The following is a 20,663-nucleotide window of genomic DNA, read 5'->3' on the forward strand; positions in this document are numbered from 1 at the left end:
TGTACCCATTTCATGTATTCATAATTATGTATATACTTATACCTATTATCTTGTAATTGACAAGATAACAAATTGACAAATCAAAATAAATAAATAAATAAAATAAATAAAACTATAAACTGAAAGAAAGGGAGAAAGATGAATCACAGAAGCCATATTTGCAGGTTTAATATTCCCCCCCTTTCTCTGTGTGTGTGTGTGTTTGTGTGTTGAGAGAGTTTCTAACAATTTAAAAGATTTCAAAATATATATACTTTGAGATTTATAATTTATAATTATAAAGTGTTTCTACTTTCATCCAGTAATAAATTCGTAAGGGGTCATCAAAATGGAATAAAATGAATGACTCAAATATGTGAAGAAGCACAAAAATGCAAAGAATTTTTTTTTTTTATTCTAAGGAGAAGAGCAGCTGTTGGTTAGAAAGTTCTCTTTGGGCAGAAACACATTTTGACTCTTTAATCTTTTGAATAAAATAAAAAAGGGAAAAATATAATGTAAAAATGTCACACACAAAGTTTGCACAGACTTTACGAACTAAATAAATGGGAGGAATTACATACCAACACATATCAATACTCAACTACAGCAACAAGAAAGACTGTCTCTGATAAAAACTTGGTTTCCTTTGAAGTATTGATAGCATGTTAATCCATCGTACAAGAACAGAGAAGATGCATCATATCTTGCTTTCTTTCCTCAGAAAACTGGGTCAGTATTGCAAAATTAAAACAGTGTTTAAGGGTCATCGCATACTCTGGTTAATTAATTGCTACCATGTTTAATATTCTAAAAATGAATAAAACAACCCAGTCTATCTATTATTCTCTTAAACACTCCATAACTTGTTGACAATAGAAATAGAAGTTAGAAATGTGGGGACATAAAAAGAATAAATGTTAACATGGAGATTTGTTAAAGTAGATAAGTCAAATATTCTTGTTATTATAGCATTAATGTTATTGTGATGAATACTAATTGTAAACATTTTGATTATGATGGCCTAAAAACAATTGTACTGACAACTCACTGTTGGATTGAAATTGAATGTTTATATGTTATATAAATAAAATAAATAAAACTTGGGGGGGAGCATTCCATAACTTGTTCTTTCACATACACAAGCATGATTAGTTACATCGTTCTTGACAACCTGCCTAATGTCAGCCGATGCAGAGGGACGCAAAATATTTCCTTACTCTGAAAATTCAAATTGGCGCTGAGAAGGCTCAACATCAAATAACAGTTCTCTGAATCCGTAGATGATCTGGGACATCAGCCCACCGATGAGGAAGTCACCTGGCTGGTTCCATTCATGAGGAACATGAAGAACGTTACTTAAATGACATTTCAGATACCCTGTTCTTCCCACTATGATCAGAACCAATCCCCAAAGCATTGAATATGTCACCATCTCATAGCAAGAGTTGTCTTTCTGGATGATTTCAACTGCCAACTCCAGTGGTACCTGATTTTGGCCACCAAAGGGGCCAACATGCAAATACCAACTGATAATATCAGAATTTCCTTTACAGATAGGTGTTAAAAGAGGAAAAGAGGGTAGTGGAATTTTATAGATCAAATCCTACGAACCCTGCTTCCTGCTGGCTCCTGCTCTCACTGTCACACAGCCCAGCCCCAATAGACAAGTTCAGATTTATTTCTTATTTTCTACTGAGAGGTTGGTGAAGAATTGGCTGGATGAAATTATAGTGACTTGGTGAACTCCAGGGAGATAACTACTTCTTCAGTATTTGAATACTGAACAGCAATTTTGATAACAAATATGTAGTAGCTGATTGCAAGTCTTCTGCTACATGGGGCAGAAGAATAATATCATTCCCCAAGAGAACAAAGTAAAATAACTTTGAGTAAGCCACACAAGAAGAAATTCTGTTCCATCAAATGAATAGAGATCCAATCTTTTTTGTTAAATCATCACCCCCTGAAACTATAAATTAGTTTGTGCATATGACTATTATAAAAGTATTTTATAAATTCAGATGTTTGGAAAGTGATTCATATTTATGATGGTTACCGTGTCCGGGGTCATCTGATCAACTTTTGTGACCTTCTGACAAGAAAAGTCAATGGAGAAGCCACATTCACTTTGCAACCTTGTTACTAACTTAACAACTGCAGTGATTCACTTAACCACTGTGGCAAGACAAGTCTAAAATGATCCTTGGTATTCAATTTTTAATTCATCCACAAGCGATGCCATCGTGAAGAGAATTTTTTTTCCAAAACAACCACCCGAGTGTTTTTAATCAAGAATAATTCCCAAAAGTTCCAAAGTCACCAAAGAATCCAAATAAACTATTTCTTTTAATACTTTTTTCTTTCTTCCATTTCTCTTTCTGGGGTTGCTGCTTGATCAAAGAGTTCCAATTAATATATATCTTTTAGAAGCTGTATTAATATTCAAAGCTCTTTGAAATTCTAGGCAATCTCCTCCTTTTTCAAATTCTGCTCCAATTTTTTTCCCTCTCCCTTCCCACTTACAGCAACAATTTTCCTTTAAATGTTCAGAAATCCATACCTCCAATGTGGGTTTCCCGATTTCTCTGAAGGTTCTATCACTGTCACGTTCGGAAGGAGAGTGAAAAAAAAAAAAAAAGCTTTTCCTTTAGTTTACATTCGCCGCTTGACACATTCTGGAAACGATGTTTCTTTAGCAAGTTTCAAATTCCAGGGTACTTTCACTGTTACTTGTCTCGGTCAGCAAAGATCACTTTCAATTCTTCACAGCTCCTCCTGCACTTTCTTTTTCTGGCTGAGCTCTTCTATGTGGCGGCCATTGCTGACCGCCGCTCAGCTGCCTTTTGGAAAAGGGGGTTTCTCTGGCTAGGGAAGAGAGGTGCGATATCTCTCGACCCTGCCAGACCCCCCGTCTCGCCACCTTCTACGGAGGTGGCTTAGCCCGAAGCCAAATGGCTCGGGGCACTCGGGCAGTGAACACAGGCAGAAACCACGCACAGTCGCGGATTGCTGCCTGCTCCGAAATGCTGCAGACAGGAAATATAAAAATATAAAATATAAAATATAAAAATATAAAAAAGAAGAACAAGATGGGAAAGATACTTTGGGCATTCTTTTTCAATTTTTAGAAATGGCGGTATGAACTTATGAAAAATTGACTGCGCAGCAGGACGACTGGGACAAAGAAGAAGCCATCTTTGATGAACAAATGGTTCTATTTGGGGAGGAGGAGAAAGAGGAAAAGAAAAGGGGGATTTTAAGGCTTGAAAAAACAACCAAAAAGAGAAAAATGAGGTGAAAGGTGGATACAAGGTTAGAAAACAACAGAAAGGGGGAAAGCAGAAGAAGAAAAGGGAGGAGGAGAGACAAAGGGGTAAAAAGGGCAAGGAAAAGAATAAGCAAGAGAGAAAGGAGGGGATGAGAAGCCTTAATGGTGGGAAGCAAGATTTAAAGAAACAAAACTCATTTAGAGACAATGGGTAAATTTAATTGAAAAAAGGGATTCTGTAAGGTACATAAGATTGTGTTTTTATATGTGTATTTAGAATAAAATGCTTAAGATATAAATGAGTATTAATATGTATGATTAGTTTCTTAATGGCATTGATAGTGGTCTTATATGCTTTTTCTTTGTTATTGTTGTGTTTTTTCCTTTTTCATAAAATTCATTGTGTAATTTTAGAATGTACTAAACAGAATCCCAATATAAGTTAAGTGTTATATTAAGTATTATTAAGCTAGGGGAAAGAGTTAAAGGCGTCATACTCCAATCAGTGTACAGGAGAAGTTTGTTTAAAGAGAAAAGATGAATGGATAGCTAGAAATAGAACAGACAAAGAATGATAAGTATTATGAATTGAACTGAGATGAGATAAATAAAATAAAACTAAGAAAGATAAAAGAGGGAAGAAGCTATATAGAAAATTGAAAATGGTAATAAGATATGGAATGGTATATAAAGTGAATATGATTTTTGAATTTGTGTCTGTGCGAAGAGTTTTAACCTGGGATCAAGCAACTTTCAGAAAAGATGTTTTATGTTTTTATGTTCTATGTTTTGTTTGTTTGTGTATGGTTTTTGAAAAGCAAAAAATTTTTAATTAGCAAGAAACATAATTTGGATAATAGAATGAAAAGGAGAAGTTGGGATAAGATACGAAGCTGAACAGATAATGTAAATATATATATTATAATTTGGAATTATTTTGTATGTTCTATTGGTTTTTTCAGAAAAGATCTTTTATGTTATTATGCCTTGTTTGTTTGTGTATTGTTTTGTAAAACTAATAAAATTTGTCTTTAAAAAATAAAATAAAATGATCCTTGGAATGTGGCCTTAAATTGTTGAGTAACTAATGCAAAGTTGATCTGTGTTGTCATAATCCACACCTTTCCACCACATGCCTTTTCATCACAGCTCTCATTTTCTTCTGAGGGTATTAAGGCCCTCAGCCACACCATGGCTGAGGTGTCTCCGAAAACAACCAAACTACTTGCTCTGCTCTCTGTAAAATGGAGATGACTCTTGTAATCAACTTACTGATTTCCTCTGCAGAACTGGTAGCAGAAATTTTGAGTAGTTTGGAGAACTGGCAAATGGAGGCCTCTGACTGGAGATTTTACAGTATCCTTCCCCTGCCAGCGCACCAAGCCACACCCACAGAACTGATAGTAAATAAAATTGAATCCCACCACTGTTTTCTCCCAACAATTCACAAGTTTTTTGTCTTGCTGTGGTATTCTTTGCATGAAAGCTGAACAGATCCTATTCTGAGACAGTAAGGTTTCCAGGAAGAGCAGAAAATGTTCTGAACTATCAGTGTCCTCAGCAAAGAGGCCAACCCAAGTCCATCCAAATTTCCTAAGTAGAAAAATAATTCCTTGGACCTGGTAGTCGTCATTGAGGGTCATACAGTAGAAAGAGGTTTTCCCTTGAGTGGCAAAGGATCCATATACCAACTAAGAGAATAGAATATAATTATTTATTGGCCAAGGTGATTGGACACACAAGGAATTTGTCTCGGTGCATATGCTCTCCATGTACATAAAATAAAAGATACATTCGTCAAGAGTCAAGAATCATAGGATACAATGATACAAGGATACTTAATAATAGTCATAGGGTACAGTAAGCAATCAAATCATAATAGGAAACAGTCAATGAAAATCATTAGGATACAAGCAATAAGGTTACAGTCATACAGTCATAAGTGGGAGGAGATGGGTGAAAAGAAAAATGGGAGGATTGATAGAAAAGGAGATGTTTCGGGAATGGATTAAAAGTAGGCTCTGCATGTCTGTGTGAGAGTGTGACCTTAACATTTGCAAGATAAGCTCCTTTGTGAAGCCACATATTTATATCTTGGGAATCTCTGCTCTTTGGCAGGGCATGATTAGAAAATACTGGACAAAAATACATACATGGTTGGAAACGATGATTAAGCAACACATAGATTTGAAACCAGAAATATTTTTGTTGGGTATAATGCTAGAATGATATGATAGAGGGACTATATATCTGATTTTGCATGTACTGACAGCTGCAAGGATTGTATTTGCACAATATTGGAAAAATGAGCACCCCCCATCAGATGAGGATGTAACTTGGAAAATACTAAACTATGCAGAAATTGATAGATTGACATTAAAAATGAAGGATAAAGAAGATACAGAATATTACTTAACATGGAGCATATTTTATAAGTGGTTAGAGGTAGAAAATTAGGAGAAGAAAGATTATCGTTATGTAAAAATTAAATACAAAGAGGGTCGACAATTAGAAATATGTTAATATAATAGAACTATAAATAAGCTATCAGAAGAAATTCAGTTAAAATCATTTTGTTACACTATCACCATTGTTACTAGAATATATGTTGATATTTCTGGGTTGTTTTGTTTTGTTTTGCTTTTTTGTAAATGATATGCCCTGACAATACACTGTATTCAAAATGTTTATGAATAAAAATAAAACTTATACTCAAAGAAAAGGAGGGCATGATTGACGCTCACTGCTGATGAGACCAAAAATGGCATTATTCCTGCCTAATGATCTAAGCATAAATGGAATAGTTTCAGAAAATAAGAGAGAGAATTGTCCTGTCCTAACTGCTCATCAGAGCTTAATTTTTCCTCAGGGGTATCCTAGGATGAATAAATGATCAGGTTTAGTTTACTTCATTAAACAATGAAAATTAAACATTTAAATTAAATGATGTCTGAAGTTTTTGAAATGGCTATTTCCCCCATAGATAGGTAGGTAGGTAGGTAGATGATAGATGATAGATAGATAAACAGATAACATAGATAGATGATAGAGAGCTAGAAAGATGAGAGAGAGAGAATAAATATCCTATGTACCTATGTACCTTATGACTATTATTATGTGTTGTGCCTTATGATTCTTGACTGTTGATGAATGTATCTTTTCTTTTATATATATTGAGAGCATTTGCACCAAGACAAATTCCTTGTGTGTCCAATCACACTTGGCCAATAAAGAATTCTAATTCTAATACCCTGTTTCTCCAACAATACAGCCTCCCCCAATAGGAAGTCCCAGCATGTTTTATAGGCATGAAATGAAATTAAACCCCTCCCCCCCAAATTAAGGCCTATATTAAAACATGCAAATTGGGGGGGAATGGTGGGGGAGCTTGCCATAAGGAAGTACTTTTGTTGCACACCCTGATATGGTGCTGCGTGCGATACGAAGTGCCCCACCAACGCCGAGGTCAACATCCAAGCCATTGCCGCCCGCCCACCCAAAGATGCATGGGGGGGGGAATTAAGTCACCCCTGAAAAGATGGCCTAGCCATTTTTTCGGGGCTCCAAAAAAAATAAGACCCGGCCTTATTATATGAGAAACATGATAGATAGATAGATAGATAGATAGATAGATAGATAGATAGATAGATAGATAGATAGATAGATAGATAGATAGATAGATAGATAGATGATGGATGGATAGATGGATGGATGGAGACCGCCAGATAAATGTTAGATATAGAGCAGCCTTATTCAGCTATTCTGGAAATGGGTAGGTGTATCAACAAGTGATCAAACTCTATTAACATATGGATTACATGGAAGCACCCACTTATATCATGCACAAAGATAATGGCTCACATTAAAACATTTCATGCATGGTATTTTCATGTGAACAACAACCTTGGGTTTCTTCTTTCACACATAAGCAGTGGAATGTGTGGAACTTTTCCATTCACCCTGTAGTTTAAGCATAGCCCTGGAGGTTGTATTCAGGTTTATCCAGACTAAGAACCATGGATATGATAATAGGAACTCTCCTTTTATTGTAAGGTGATACTAACAAGAGTTTTGCAAATCTGAAAGCCCTTCTCTTCTTCCCTGACTTTATGTTCCAAAGGATTAGGGAGGGTCAATTCTGAAGCACTTTCTCAATTTGTATTTCTGGTTTGGGCTTACAATTCATTTATCAGATAACTGTCCAAGGTGTGGCTCTTTCTTCTTCGTCTCAAGGTTATTCTTACAACCAAATACAGAATAGCCTACATACTGTTCTGATATTTTAGTAATACCTAAAGAGAGCAGATTAAAAAGGCAGAAGAATTATTTGATTGGTGCAATGATGCAATTATGGAGAAGCTGAAGGTGAGATCGAAGTGCTCAGAATATTAACAAAATTCTGCAAATTCTACTCCCTTTGCACATGGCATTCTACTCTTAATAAAGTTCTCAATATCATTTCTTTCCAGGCATCAGGTGGTTTGATGAAGTGATTTGAAAGACAATGTTTTCCTCCTATTTTCTCCTAAAATTGAAACCTCCTTCCAAAATATTCACTAGCAAGAACTGTTAGACTAATGTGTTCAAGCAACACAGCCTTTGCAGTGGTTGTTTCATCCATGGCATTCCCTGTTGATACACTTTTCATTTTGCAGTATTTAGATAACAAACAAAGACCTTTTCAGGGTTCCGACGAATGCTCTAATTAATTCACGAGACTTTTGCCAAGTTTCAAAAGAAATCCAGTTATTTATTAGGAGCAACATGCTGGCACTTTCCCAAGTGCAGTTGACTCTGCCCCACATAATTTACTGCCCACCTATGACCCTGTTTCCCACCTCCTCCCAGGGTGTGTCATAAATCACATTCTCCAGTGGAGCACTTTCGTGGGCTGTAGAAAACATGTCTCTCTGTCTGGCTCTGGTAACCTGGGACACAATTTGGAGAAATGTATGCATGGAATGTGCTTCTGGTCATTGGTGGGATTCAATTTTTTTTTACTACCGGTTCTGTGGGCATGGCTTGGTGGGTGTCGCATGGGAAGGATACTGTAAAATCTGCAGTCAGAGGTGGAATTTGCCATTTCTCAGAACTACTCACAATTTCTGCTACTGGTTCTCCAGAACCAGTCAGAACCTGCTGAATACCACCTCTGCTTCTGGTCATAGCAACCAAGCTTCTCCCCCTCCTATGTATAGCAACTCAAGAGGAATGCTTTACAAGTTGACAGACCTCTCTGCTTAAAGGTGCCTCACAATAACATTTTCCATATGCTTCGTGTAATGCATTAGATCTACATTGGCTGATATTTAAATGCCATTTTCTGTTTTTGTTTTTTTTAATTTTATTGGTTTTTAAAAACAAACATAAACAAACAAAGCATAAAAACATCAAGCTATCTTCCATAGGTGTACATACAGTGTGCCGGTTGGTTTACAAATTGTTTTGTGCTTCCATATCGTAGTCTTCAACTACAATTACATTACATATAATCTCATATTGTCAATCAAAAATTAAATACCTTAGTATCAATATTAATCAATCATTTGACTATACTTTTATTCATTCATGTTTTACAAGATAACCATAATTTACTTAGTTTATTTTATAACAGTTCATATTATCATCCCAAATCTATCCTAAAATCATTTTGTAGATATAATAAGAAAGAAGTACATCTTTATATATTTATTATTTTCTAAAAGTCTACATATTTCATTACTGCACTTTATTGTCTAACCATTGATAGAAAAGATCCCAAATTTTATAAAATTGTTTATCCTCTGGTTCTCTGATTTCAAATGTCAATCTACTCATTTCAGCACATTCCAATATTTTCTTAATGATTTCCTCCTGTGATGGTATTTTCCCATTTTTCCAGTTTTTAGCAAATACAATCCTAGCCGCTGTTAATACATTTACAATCGGGTATTTCAAGTCTTTATTATATATTTCAGGTAAAATTCCCAATAAAAATATCTCTGGTTTCAAGTCTATATGTTTTTTTGTCATTTTTTCCAACCACATGTGGATTTTAGTCCAGTATTTTTTAGCATCCGCACAAGTCCATCACATATGGTAGTATGAGCCAGATGTCTGATGACATTTCCAGCATTTTTTGGATTTATTCTTGAACATTCTTGCTATTCTTGTTGGGGGAAAATGCCACCTGTAAAACATCTTATACAAATTTTCTTTATATGCTGTTGACATTGTCGTTTTATAAAAAAATTTTTTTTGAAAAAAAGTTTTATTGCTTTTTAACAACGAACAAAAACACATAAAACATAAAACATAAAACATAAAAGCATCATCCTCCTTCATAAATTTACAGACAGTGTATCGGTTGGTTTACCACTTTTTTTGTGCATCCATTTCATAGTCTCCATTGTAGTTATATTAAATAATAGCTCATATTATCAATCAACTATTATATAGCCTGATATCATTATTAAACAATCATTTGACTATAATTTTATTAATTCATACTTTAATGAGATAACTATAATTTACTTAATTTATTTTATAACAAATCATAAAGTCATACCAAGTCTATCTTAATAAAATTTTGTAAAAATAGTATCAAAGAAAGAAAAAAAAGAAGTATATATTCATTATTTCCTAAGTTTCTAAATATTCTATTATTATATTTTATTATCTAGCCATTGATAGAAAAGGTCCCAAACTTCATAAAATTGTTTATCTTCTTGTTCTCTAATTTCAAATGTCAATCTACTTATTTCAGCACATTCCAATATTTTCTTAATAATTTCTTCCTCTGATGGTATTTTCTCACTCTTCCAATTTTTAGCAAATACAATCCTAGCCGCTGTTAATACATTTACAATCAAATACTTCAAATTTTTATTATATGTATCAGGTAAGATTCCCAATAAAAAAATCTCTGGTTTCAAATCTATATGTTTCTTTGTCAATTTTTCCAACCATATGCGAATTCTAGTCCAATATTTTTTAGCGTCCTCACAAGTCCACCACATATGGTAATATGAGCCAGGTATCTGATGACATTTCCAGCACTTTTCAGATTTATTCTTGAACATTCTTGTTATTCTTGTCGGGGGGAAATGCCACCTGTAAAACATCTTATACAAATTTTCTTTATATGCTGTTGACATTGTCATTTTATAATATTGAGACCACAATTTTTGCCATTTCTCTAAATCAATCCCATATCCAAATTTCTTCCCCCAAGCAATCATCGTTTCTTTAACTTGTTCTTCCTCTAATTTAATTTCCAGCAAATAACTATATAATGTTTTGATCACTTTTTCATCAGTACCTGTCAAAATCCTATCTAGGTCAGTCAATTTATCATAAAATCCCTCTGTTTTAGAATCTTTAAGATACCTTGAATGTATTTGCGCATATGAAAACCAATTCATCTTTATACCTTGTTCTTCTAGATTTTGCATCGTTTTAAGTTCACCCTTTTCATCTAATATTTCCCCAGCCCAGTAATAAATCATGTCCTTCTAATGTCAACAATCTAGTCTTTCTTAATGTTATCCATTCCTTGGCCCACATTAAATTTGCAGCTTGGTAGTACAACTCCCAATTAGGAAGGCCAAATCCTCCTCTAGTTCTAGCATCTTGTAAAAGTTTTAATTTTATTCTCGCTTTCTTACCTTGCCATATATATTTCAACACAATTTTATTTAATTCTTCAAAATAATCTTTGCCAAGCCTAATTGGTATTGTTTGGAAATAATATAAAATTCTGGGCAAAATATTCATCTTGATTGTTGAAATTCTACCTATCAATGACAGTTGTAGGTTTTCCCATTTCTTCAGATCAGATGCTATCTGCTGTTTAAGTTTGATATAGTTATTCTCTTTCAATGTAGTACATCTTGGCGTCAAATGTATCCCCAAATATTTAACCTTGTTCATAACTTGAATTTTCAATAGATCTGCCAGTTCTTCTCTTTGTCTTAATAACATGTTCTTTGTCAAAATCTTTGTTTTATCTTTATTTATTTTCAAACCAGCCATCTCACCGTACGTCTCTATCTTTTCCAATAGTTTTAAAGCTGTCTCTAGAGGATCTTCCAGAATGAAAACCAGGTCATCCGCAAAGGCTTGCAATTTAAATTCCTCCTTTTTGACTTTCATTCCTTTTATATTTTGGTCCTCTCTAATATTTCTATTCAACACTTCCAAAGTCAGTACAAATAGCAAAGGTGATAATGGGCATCCTTGTCTTGTGCCTTTTCTTATATTAATAGAGTCTGTAAATTCTCCCTCTATCATTACTTTTGCCGTTTGCTTATAGTATATGGCTTCTATTGCTTGAATAAATTTTCTGGCAAAGCCCATCTGTTCCAGTAATAGTAACATAAATCTCCAGTTCACATTATCAAATGCCTTTTGGGCATCTAGGAATATCAAAGCCATTTGTTTTTCAGGATGCGCCTCATAATATTCCAAAGTGTCCAGAATTACCCTCATGTTGCCTTTAATTTGTCTCTTTGGTAAGAATCCATTCTGATCAGGATGAATAAAGTTATTTAAGTATTTTTTAAGCCTTTCTGCCAAAATTGAAGCAAACATTTTATAGTCCGCATTCAGTAAAGAAATAGGTCTATAGTTCTTAATATGTAATGGGTCGACCCCTTCTTTTGGAATAAGTGTAATATAAGCTTCTGACCATGTTTTAGGTATTTTCTTATTTAACATAACTTCATTCATGACTTCTAGCAGTGGAATGCTCAATGATTCTTGTAGTGTTTTATAAAATTCTGCCGGAAGCCCATCTGGACCTGGTGCTTTTCCATTATTCTGTCTGTTGAATGCTTCAGTTAATTCCATCATTGTTATAGTACTTTCTAACATTTTTTCAGTCTCTTCAGGTATCTTAGGTAGGTTAGCATTTTGTAAATACTGTTTAATTTTTTCCTCATCAAGATCCTCTTTTTTATATAGTTGTCCATAAAAGTCTCGGATAATTGCCTTTTTCTCCTTATTACCATAGCACATTTGGCCTTGATCATCTATTAACTGTAGTATTTTCCTTGATTCTTTCTCCTTTCTCAGTTTATATGCTAACCATCTACCTGGCCTATTTGCATCTTCAAAATAGTTCTGTTTAGCACTTCTAATTTTTTGTGCCAGTTCTTCTTTCTTTACCTGACCCATTTTATGTTTAATTATGTCCATTTTAAGTTTAATATCTTTTTCTGTGGCATTTTCTGTAATTCTTTTTCCAGTTTTTTGTAGTCATCTTCTAGAGCTTTGATGGTTTGCCTCTTCCTAATGTTCTTTTTCTTTGTATAGTCTATTATTAATCCTCTCGCATATGCCTTCATTGTATCCCTAACATTCTGTTTTGAAGTATCTTCTTTTTTATTTTCACTAAAGAAGAAGGCCAATTCTTTTTCCATCCATTGTGTGAAGTCTTTTTCCTTTAAAATAGTATTGTTTAATGTCCATCTAGATCTTCTTTTTTGTCCTTTCTATTTAATTGTCATTGGATTATGGTCTGCCCATGTACTTGTTTCAATATTTATTTCTTGAGTATTAGATATTAATTCTGTTGAGATCCAAATCATATCTATTCTGGACCATGATAAATGTCTATTTGAATAAAAAGTATATTGTTGAGTTTTAGCATTTCTTTCTCTCCATATATCTTTTAAATTTAATTCATCTATCATCTTGAAAAAGGATTTAGGGAGAGTCTTTCTATTTTGTCTTGATGCTGTCGCTGTATAGTCCAATTTATTATCTACAATTCCATTAAAATCTCCCATCATAACTATGTTAATATAGTCCAGTCCCATCATTTTCATATGTAATTTTTTATAAAATTCTTCTTGTTTATCGTTCGGGACATAAATTGCAACCAGGAGTGTTTTTGTATTGTTATCCACTATTTCAACCATTAATACTCTTCTGTCTTCATCAGTATAAATCTGTTTTGCTGGAATAGTTTCTTTAATGTATAAGACCACTCCTCTTTTCTTACAATGAGTCAGAGAAGTAAAGATTTTCCCTAATTTTGGTCGTACCAATAATTGTTGATGTTGTTTTTTAATGTGTACTTCTTGTAAGCAAATTATGTCAAATTTTGACTTCTCTAATTTGTGAAAAAAATTTCTTCTTTTGGTAGTCCATTTATATTCATAGAAATCAATTTTTTTTCCTCCATGATTATATTTTGTATTTAGGTCTAACAGCTCTCGTAGATCTTACTTCACGTTGTTCTTTGGTCTCCACTTGTCCACCTACTGCACCTTCTTCTTTTCCCATCCCCATTTGGTCCTCTTGAGGTTCGGTTGAGATGATCTCTTTTTCTATCTCTATTTCTCTTCTTTCAAAAAATTCATTGTAGAATGTTTCTGCTTTCTCAATTGAGTCAATTCTGTGTCTCTGTTCTTGCCATGTAAACATTAATCCTTCTGGAATCAGCCATCTGTAATTCACCTCTTTTTTCAATAGCATTTTAGTCAGGCATCAATATTCTCTTCTCATCTCTTTCACTTTTCTGGGTACTTGTTTTAAGACCACAATCTCTTTGTCTTTATATTTCAACGCCTTGTCTCTTGCCACTTGTAATATTTGTGTTTTAATAGTTTTTTGGTAAATCTAACATGGACCTCTCTTGGTATGTTCCTCATTGCATATCTTGTGAAGACTCGGTATATCTCATCTACTCCAGGTGTCCTCAACCACCAGGCCGCGGACTGGTACCAGTCCGTGGAGCACTCTGTACCGGGCCGCAAAGAAAAAAATGGCGGCTTTCTTCGCCTTCGGTGAATGCTGCTGGGATCAGGGATCAAGGACACAAATGAAAGAAGGGGAGGGAGGAAGCAACCGAAGCCTGTCCTGCTCTCTGGCTCAGCAGCTTCGGTTTCCCCCGCCTCGTTCCTCTCAGTCGCCTCTGCTGCTCCACCAGCCCAGGAAGAAACTGCTTCAAAGAAGCTGGGGGTGGCTTTTCCTGTCGCCACAGCTCCTCAAAGCGCCCATTTACCCCACACCCCGCCCGCCCACGTGCGCTTCAATTCAGTGCTCCATTCTGCCTGCCTGCCTGCCTGGTTGTTTGGGAGCAGCTTCGGCTGAGAATAATAACTATTCGCCTCTTTTTATCAGCTGAAGCTTCTCCGAAACGAAGGCAGGCAGGCAGGCAGGCAGAACGGAGCACTGGGTTGAACTGCGGGCGGGCGGGCGGGTGGGGGTAAACGGGCGCCGGAGGAGTTGCGGCGACAGGAAAAGCCACCCCCACCCGGCTTCTTTGAAGCAGTTTCTTCCTGGGCTGGTGGAGCAGCGAGAGAGCGACTGAGAGAGGAACGAGGCAGACACCTGAGGGAGGGAGGGAGACACCTGAGGGATGGGGCTGAGGGAGGCAGGGCCAAGGCGCTTCCTGAACTTGGTGGTTTGCTGGCAGACGTTTTATTACCCGACCAGGTAACAACATCAGATGTTACCTAGTCAGGTAATGAAACGTCTGCAAGCAAACCACCAAACTCGGATTCTCCCCCCACCCCAGTCCTTGAAAAAGTGTTTGTGCTTGAAACTGGTCCCTAGTACAAAAAAGGTTGGGGACCACTGATCTACTCCATCCATCATCTTTTCCTCTGTTATTCCCAGAGCTCCAGCCAAGATTTCTATATCATTACTGCAGCCAAATTTTGTCCTTTTTCTTCCTCTATATTTTGGAATCTGAGATAAAATTCTGACCTGTCCATCTCCCACTTCAACATCCCACTTTTGTCTTGTTCAACCATTGTTAATCTGCTATCGATATTTCCAATTGTCTCGTCTCTTTGTTTATCTTTCTCTTCAATTTTTTGGAGTCTCTCATCATATTTCACCATCATTTGTTGAATATTTTTGATTTTTTCATCAGTCTTCCCAATTCTTTGTTCAATACTCTCCATTCTTTGTTCAATACTCGTTTTAAGTTCTTGAATTCCTTGCATAACCATCGTTAAATCCACTTGTGCTTTATCTTGCTTCGCCATTGTTAAAAGTCATCCTCCAGCTGATAGGGAGGCAGGAGCAGAAGTTGAAATGCCGGAAGGTAAGATTTTCTTACTCATTTGGGTAGCTCAGGGTCTTCAAGCTCTTTTAATCCAGTTAGTAAAGTAGCCAATTATAATCCAGTTAGGAAAAAGGAAAACATAGGAAAAAGCCAATAAAAAATTAAAAGCCCAAATTTAAAAAGAAAAAAAAATTAAAAAGAAAAAGGAGGAGGTTCTTCAGGTTCTTCTAGACCTTAATCCTGTTGTGGAATAGTCAATTATGATTCCAAAATAAAAATTAAAAATAAAGAGAAAAAGAATAAAACCCAATAATATTTAAAAGTAATAAGAAAAAAAGGAGAAAAGAATTCTTCAGGTTCTTCACACCTTAATCCAATTGAAAAGTCTCAAAAAATAAAAAATAGCTATAAAAGTGAATCAAAAATGGAAATGGAAAAGGCAAAAGTCCCAATAAGAAAAAGAAAAAGATATTCTAAGGCTTTCCCTTAAAAAAAAAAAGAAATAAAATAAAATAAAAAATAAATATACAAATATTACAAGATACTGTGGGATTGCAGAGGAGGGATAAGACAGCTAAGAGAAAATTAAAAAAAAGGAGCACACTGCATTTGATTTAATTATCCAAGGCTCTTATTATGGCTTCTCCACAAATTTCAAAGCCAAGCTTCAAATATTCAATTGATAGTAGAAGTCCCAAAGGACACCTGTAAAAACATTCTCCAGTATTCTTCCCTCTATCTTATCAAGTTCCAGTGTCCTTGAGAAAGAATTTTTCACAGTCCTCTCAGCTTCAAATAAAGTATTTTCAAGCCTCTAGTTGGCAGTGTTACAAAGTTTCTTTAATCCACTCCCCTTCTTTTCCCATAAAAAGCCTAATAGAAAGAAAAAAATATACATGTGTGTGTGTGTGTGTGTGTGTGTGTGTGTGTGTGTGTGTGTGTGTATATATATATATATATATATATATATATATATATATATATATATATATATATATATATATATATATATATATATATATATTACTAAAGGGAGCCTCTGTTCTAAAAAAATATAAACAGTCAAAAAGGAGAAAAAGAATAGGTAAATATAAGAGAAAAAACCAGTCTAGTTACAATTACTAGATCACAATAGAAGTTCAGTAAAGAAAGAAAAAAGTAAAAGTAGAAAGCCAAGCCTCTTTGACATTTCTCTTTAAAAAATCGCCGCTAAGTCAATTTTGTCAAGTTTTGTCAAGAATCTTACAGATTTCTTCTCATTCTAGAGTGTCCTTAAGTCCCAAATAATAATAATAATAAAAAAGAGTCCTCACCAGCCGATACAGTTTCTCTTTCTGTCTCTTCCTTCCGGAGCTGTCCCAGCTTCAGGAGCTTAATGGCTGCCTCTCTGCCGATGGTAAAAGGGCTTCTCCTGGATCAACCAGGGACTTTGCGATGTCCCTGGAATCAACAGAATTTGGTCATTTGCTATCACCGTCTCTATGGGACGGTTTAGGTCCATTGGGACCGACCAGGGGCGAAGATATCAGCTGCGATCTCAGAGCCCCGAGATTGCAGCTGTATCGCAGCGACGTAGCTCCGCCTTCTCCTCAGTCATTTTTTAATTTTGAGACCACAATTTTTGCCATTTCTCTAAATCGATCCCATATCCAAAATTCTTCCTCCAAGCAATCATAGTTTCTTTAACTTGTTCTTCTTCTAGTTAAATTTCTAATAAATATCCATACAATTTTTTAATCACCTTTTCATGAGTATCTGTCAAAATCTTATCTAAGTCAGTCAGTTTATCATAGAAACCTTCTGTTTTAGAATCTTTATCATACTTTGATTGTATTTGCACATATGAGAACCAATTCATCTTTATACCTTGTTCCTCTAGCTTTTGCATAGATTTAAGTTCACCCCTTTCATTCAATATTTCACCATATCTGTTTGTTCCTTTTTGTATATTATAGCAGGGATCCTCAACCTTTTCGACGCCGCGCCCGGTTCCGGCGTCAGCTGGGCGCCGCGCCCGGTTCCAGCGTCAGCTGGGCGCCGGCATTTTTTTTTTGACGAAAATCACTTCCGGTGACATCATCGAAGTGATTTTTCGCCAAAAAAATGGCGGCGCTTAGCGCTCGGTGAGCTTTTTCGGGTAGAAATGGCTTTCTACCCGGAAAAGCTCATCGAAGCGCTGGCGCCGCCATCTTTTTGACGAAAATTGCTTTTTTACCAAAAAAGATGGCGGCGCCCAGCAACCAGCGGCCCGGTAAGGCTTGTTCCGCGGCACAGTACCGGTCCACGGACCGGCGGTTGGGGACCCCTGTATTATAGGATACGAAAATGCTTCAATAGTCGATAACCAGACTGGAATTTTCAAATAACATTGTCTTTTAATCTTCTCCCAATTTAACCACAAAGACTCCCGTATATGATGTCTTCTAAAGTACCCCTGTATTTTAGTTCCCTTGTACCATAAAAAAGCATGCCACCCCAACAACAAATCATGTCCTTTTAGTGTCAACAATCTAGTATTTCTTAGTGCTTTCTTAACCCACATCAAATTTGTAGCTTGGTAGTACAACTCCCAATTAGGCAAACCAAATCCTCCTCTAATTCTAGCATCTTGCAAAACTTTTAACTTTATTCTCGCTTTCTTACCTTGCCATATATATTTCAACACAATTTTATTTAAATCTTCAAAGTAGTCTTTTCCAAGCCTAATTGGAATTGTTTGAAACAAATATAAAATTCTGGGTAATATATTCATCTTGATAGTTGAAATTCTCCCTATTAGTGACAGTTGTAAGTTTTCCCATTTCGCCAAATCTAGCACTGTCTGCTGTTTAAGTTTAATATAATTATTCTCTTTTAATGTACTACATCTTGCTGTCAGATATATCCCCAAGTACTTGATCTTATTCGTGACCTGAACTTTCAATAGATCTGCCAGTTCTTCCTTTTGTCTTAATAGCATATTCTTTGTCAAAATCTTTGTCTTGTCTTTATTTTCAAACCAGCCACCTTTTCCATATGTCTCTATCTTTTCTATCAATTTTGATGTTGTTTCTAAAGGATCTTCTAAGATGAAAACTAGATCATCCGCGAATGCTTGCAGCTTAAATTCTTTCCTTTTTGATTTTCATTCCTTTTATATTCTTTTCATCTCTAATATTTCTGTTTAACACTTCCAAAGTTAACACAAACAACAAAGGTGATAGTGGGCACCCTTGTCTTGTTCCTTTTCTTATATTAATAGAGTCTGTCAGCTCTCCCTCTATCATTACCTTTGCCATTTGCTTATGATATATAGCTTCTATTGCTTGAATAAATTTTCTAGCAAAACCCATCTGCCTTCTGTGCATCTAAAAATATCAGAGCCATTTGTTTTTCAGGATGTGCCTCGTAGTATTCCAAAGTATCCAAGATTATTCTCATATTGTCTTTAGTTTGTCTCTTTGGCAGAAATCCATTTTGATCAGGATGGATAAAATTATTTAAATATTTTTTAAGTTTTTCTGCCAATATTGAAGCAAAGATTTTATAATCTGTATTTAGTAGAGAAATGGGTCTATAGTTCTTAATTTGTAATGGGACGGCCTCCTCTTTTGGAATAAGTGTAATATAGGCTTCTGACCATGATTTAGGTATTTTCTTCTTTAACATAACTTCATTCAGCAATGGAAGATTCAACAATTCTTGTAATGTTTTATAAAATTCTGCCGAAGTCAATCTGGACCTGGTGCCTTTCCATTATTTTGCTTCTTCTTTTTTTTTAACAAATTTTATTAATTTTAAAGACAAACAAACCATCATTAACCATTAATACATGAACCTCTTTCCATTATAAATTTTACAAGTCAAATAAAACATTATTTTATACAATATAGTTCCGTTTTAAACCATTTCCATATGAGCATAGAAATATCTCTTATTCAATTTCTCTTTATTACTCTTTACTCTTATCCAATTTCGCTATTATTATTTTTCTCTATATTTATCCAATTTATAATTATCATCTATTTCTCTCTGACTTGGTTACCATTATTCTCATTCTATATTCCTGCAAGGTTTTATTAATTCTCCCACATACATAAACACACAAAACACAAAAATATAAAAGATCTTTTAGGAAAGTAACTTGGCCCCAGAAACCTCTCTCTACATGAATTATATTCATGCTCATCTTACATGCCATTACCTATTTTATTTACCATTCTATATCTTCTAAATTAGCTTCTCCACACATTTCACTCTTCTTAATTCTATCTTATTTAATTCATTTTAATTTAAGTCATTATATTTGTATCTTTTGTCCATTCTTTATTATCCATTTGTCTCATTCCCTATAGTAAAAAGAAAAAAGAGTTTCTCCTGAAATCACTAATCAGAGTATGATGCCTTTCTATCATCCCACTAAATTAACATTTAAAATAACACCTAATACCCAATCTGATTCTGCTTGGTACATTCTATCTACTAATTTTTAAAAAAGAAAGATAATAAATTCAAAATGATTAAATACATTACTAAACATTTCAATATTTTAATCTCTTATTAACTCTTAAACCATTCTAATTTACTATTTCTAATACAAATGCTACAATACCATCTTATGAACCTTGCAGAATCTTTTTTTTTTTAAAACAAATTATACATTACCCTTTGTCCCTAAAAAAAATTCCTTTTCCCATCTGGTTTCAAAGCTTTGTGGCTTTTCTCCACCTTTTCCCTTTCTTTCTTCTCCCACCAGGCCTTTCTACCCCCTTCTCCTAGCCTCTGCCTTGTTAGCTTCCCTTCTCTGTTGTTTTCCTTTTTCTTTTGTTTTCTAGCATTATATTGATTTTGCATCTTATTTTTCTCTTTCTTGGATGTTTTTTAAATCTTAAGTCCTTCATTTTCCTTCCTCTCTTTCTCCTCTCTTTCTTAATTAAATTTTGAGATTCATCAAAGATGGCTTCTTCTTCTTCTTCTTCTTCTTCTTCTTCTTCTTCTTCTTCTTCTTCTTCTTCTTCTTCTTCTTCTTCTTCTTCTTCTTCTTCTTCTTCTTCTTCTTCTTCCTCCTCCTCCTCCTCCTCCTCCTCCTCCTCCTCCTCCTCCTCCTCCTCCTCCTCCTCCATCTGTTGTTGTGTTTGTTGATAAATAGCAAGCGCCATTTCTAAAAAGAGAAAAGCTTCCTTTACAGCATCCTTGCCCTCTCTTTTTGTTTGCTCATATTCTTTTCTCAGTTCCTCAATGGAAAAAGCCATTATAAATCTTTTCTTTTCTTTCTTTCCTCTTCCTTCTTACAACAACCAAGATGTTTCAAAAGTTAGAACAGTCCCCAAATCCCAAAGTCACCACTCAGTCCAAGCCAAAACAAAGTTCTCACTTTCTCTTCCTGGGGTAATATCAATAAAAAAAAAAAAAGACCAAATCTGTATTTTAAAG

This window comes from Notechis scutatus, chromosome Z, assembly GCF_049901735.1.
Source record: "Notechis scutatus isolate UNSWTSFEM ecotype Mainland chromosome Z, rNotScu1.2, whole genome shotgun sequence".
NCBI lineage: Eukaryota > Metazoa > Chordata > Lepidosauria > Squamata > Elapidae > Notechis > Notechis scutatus.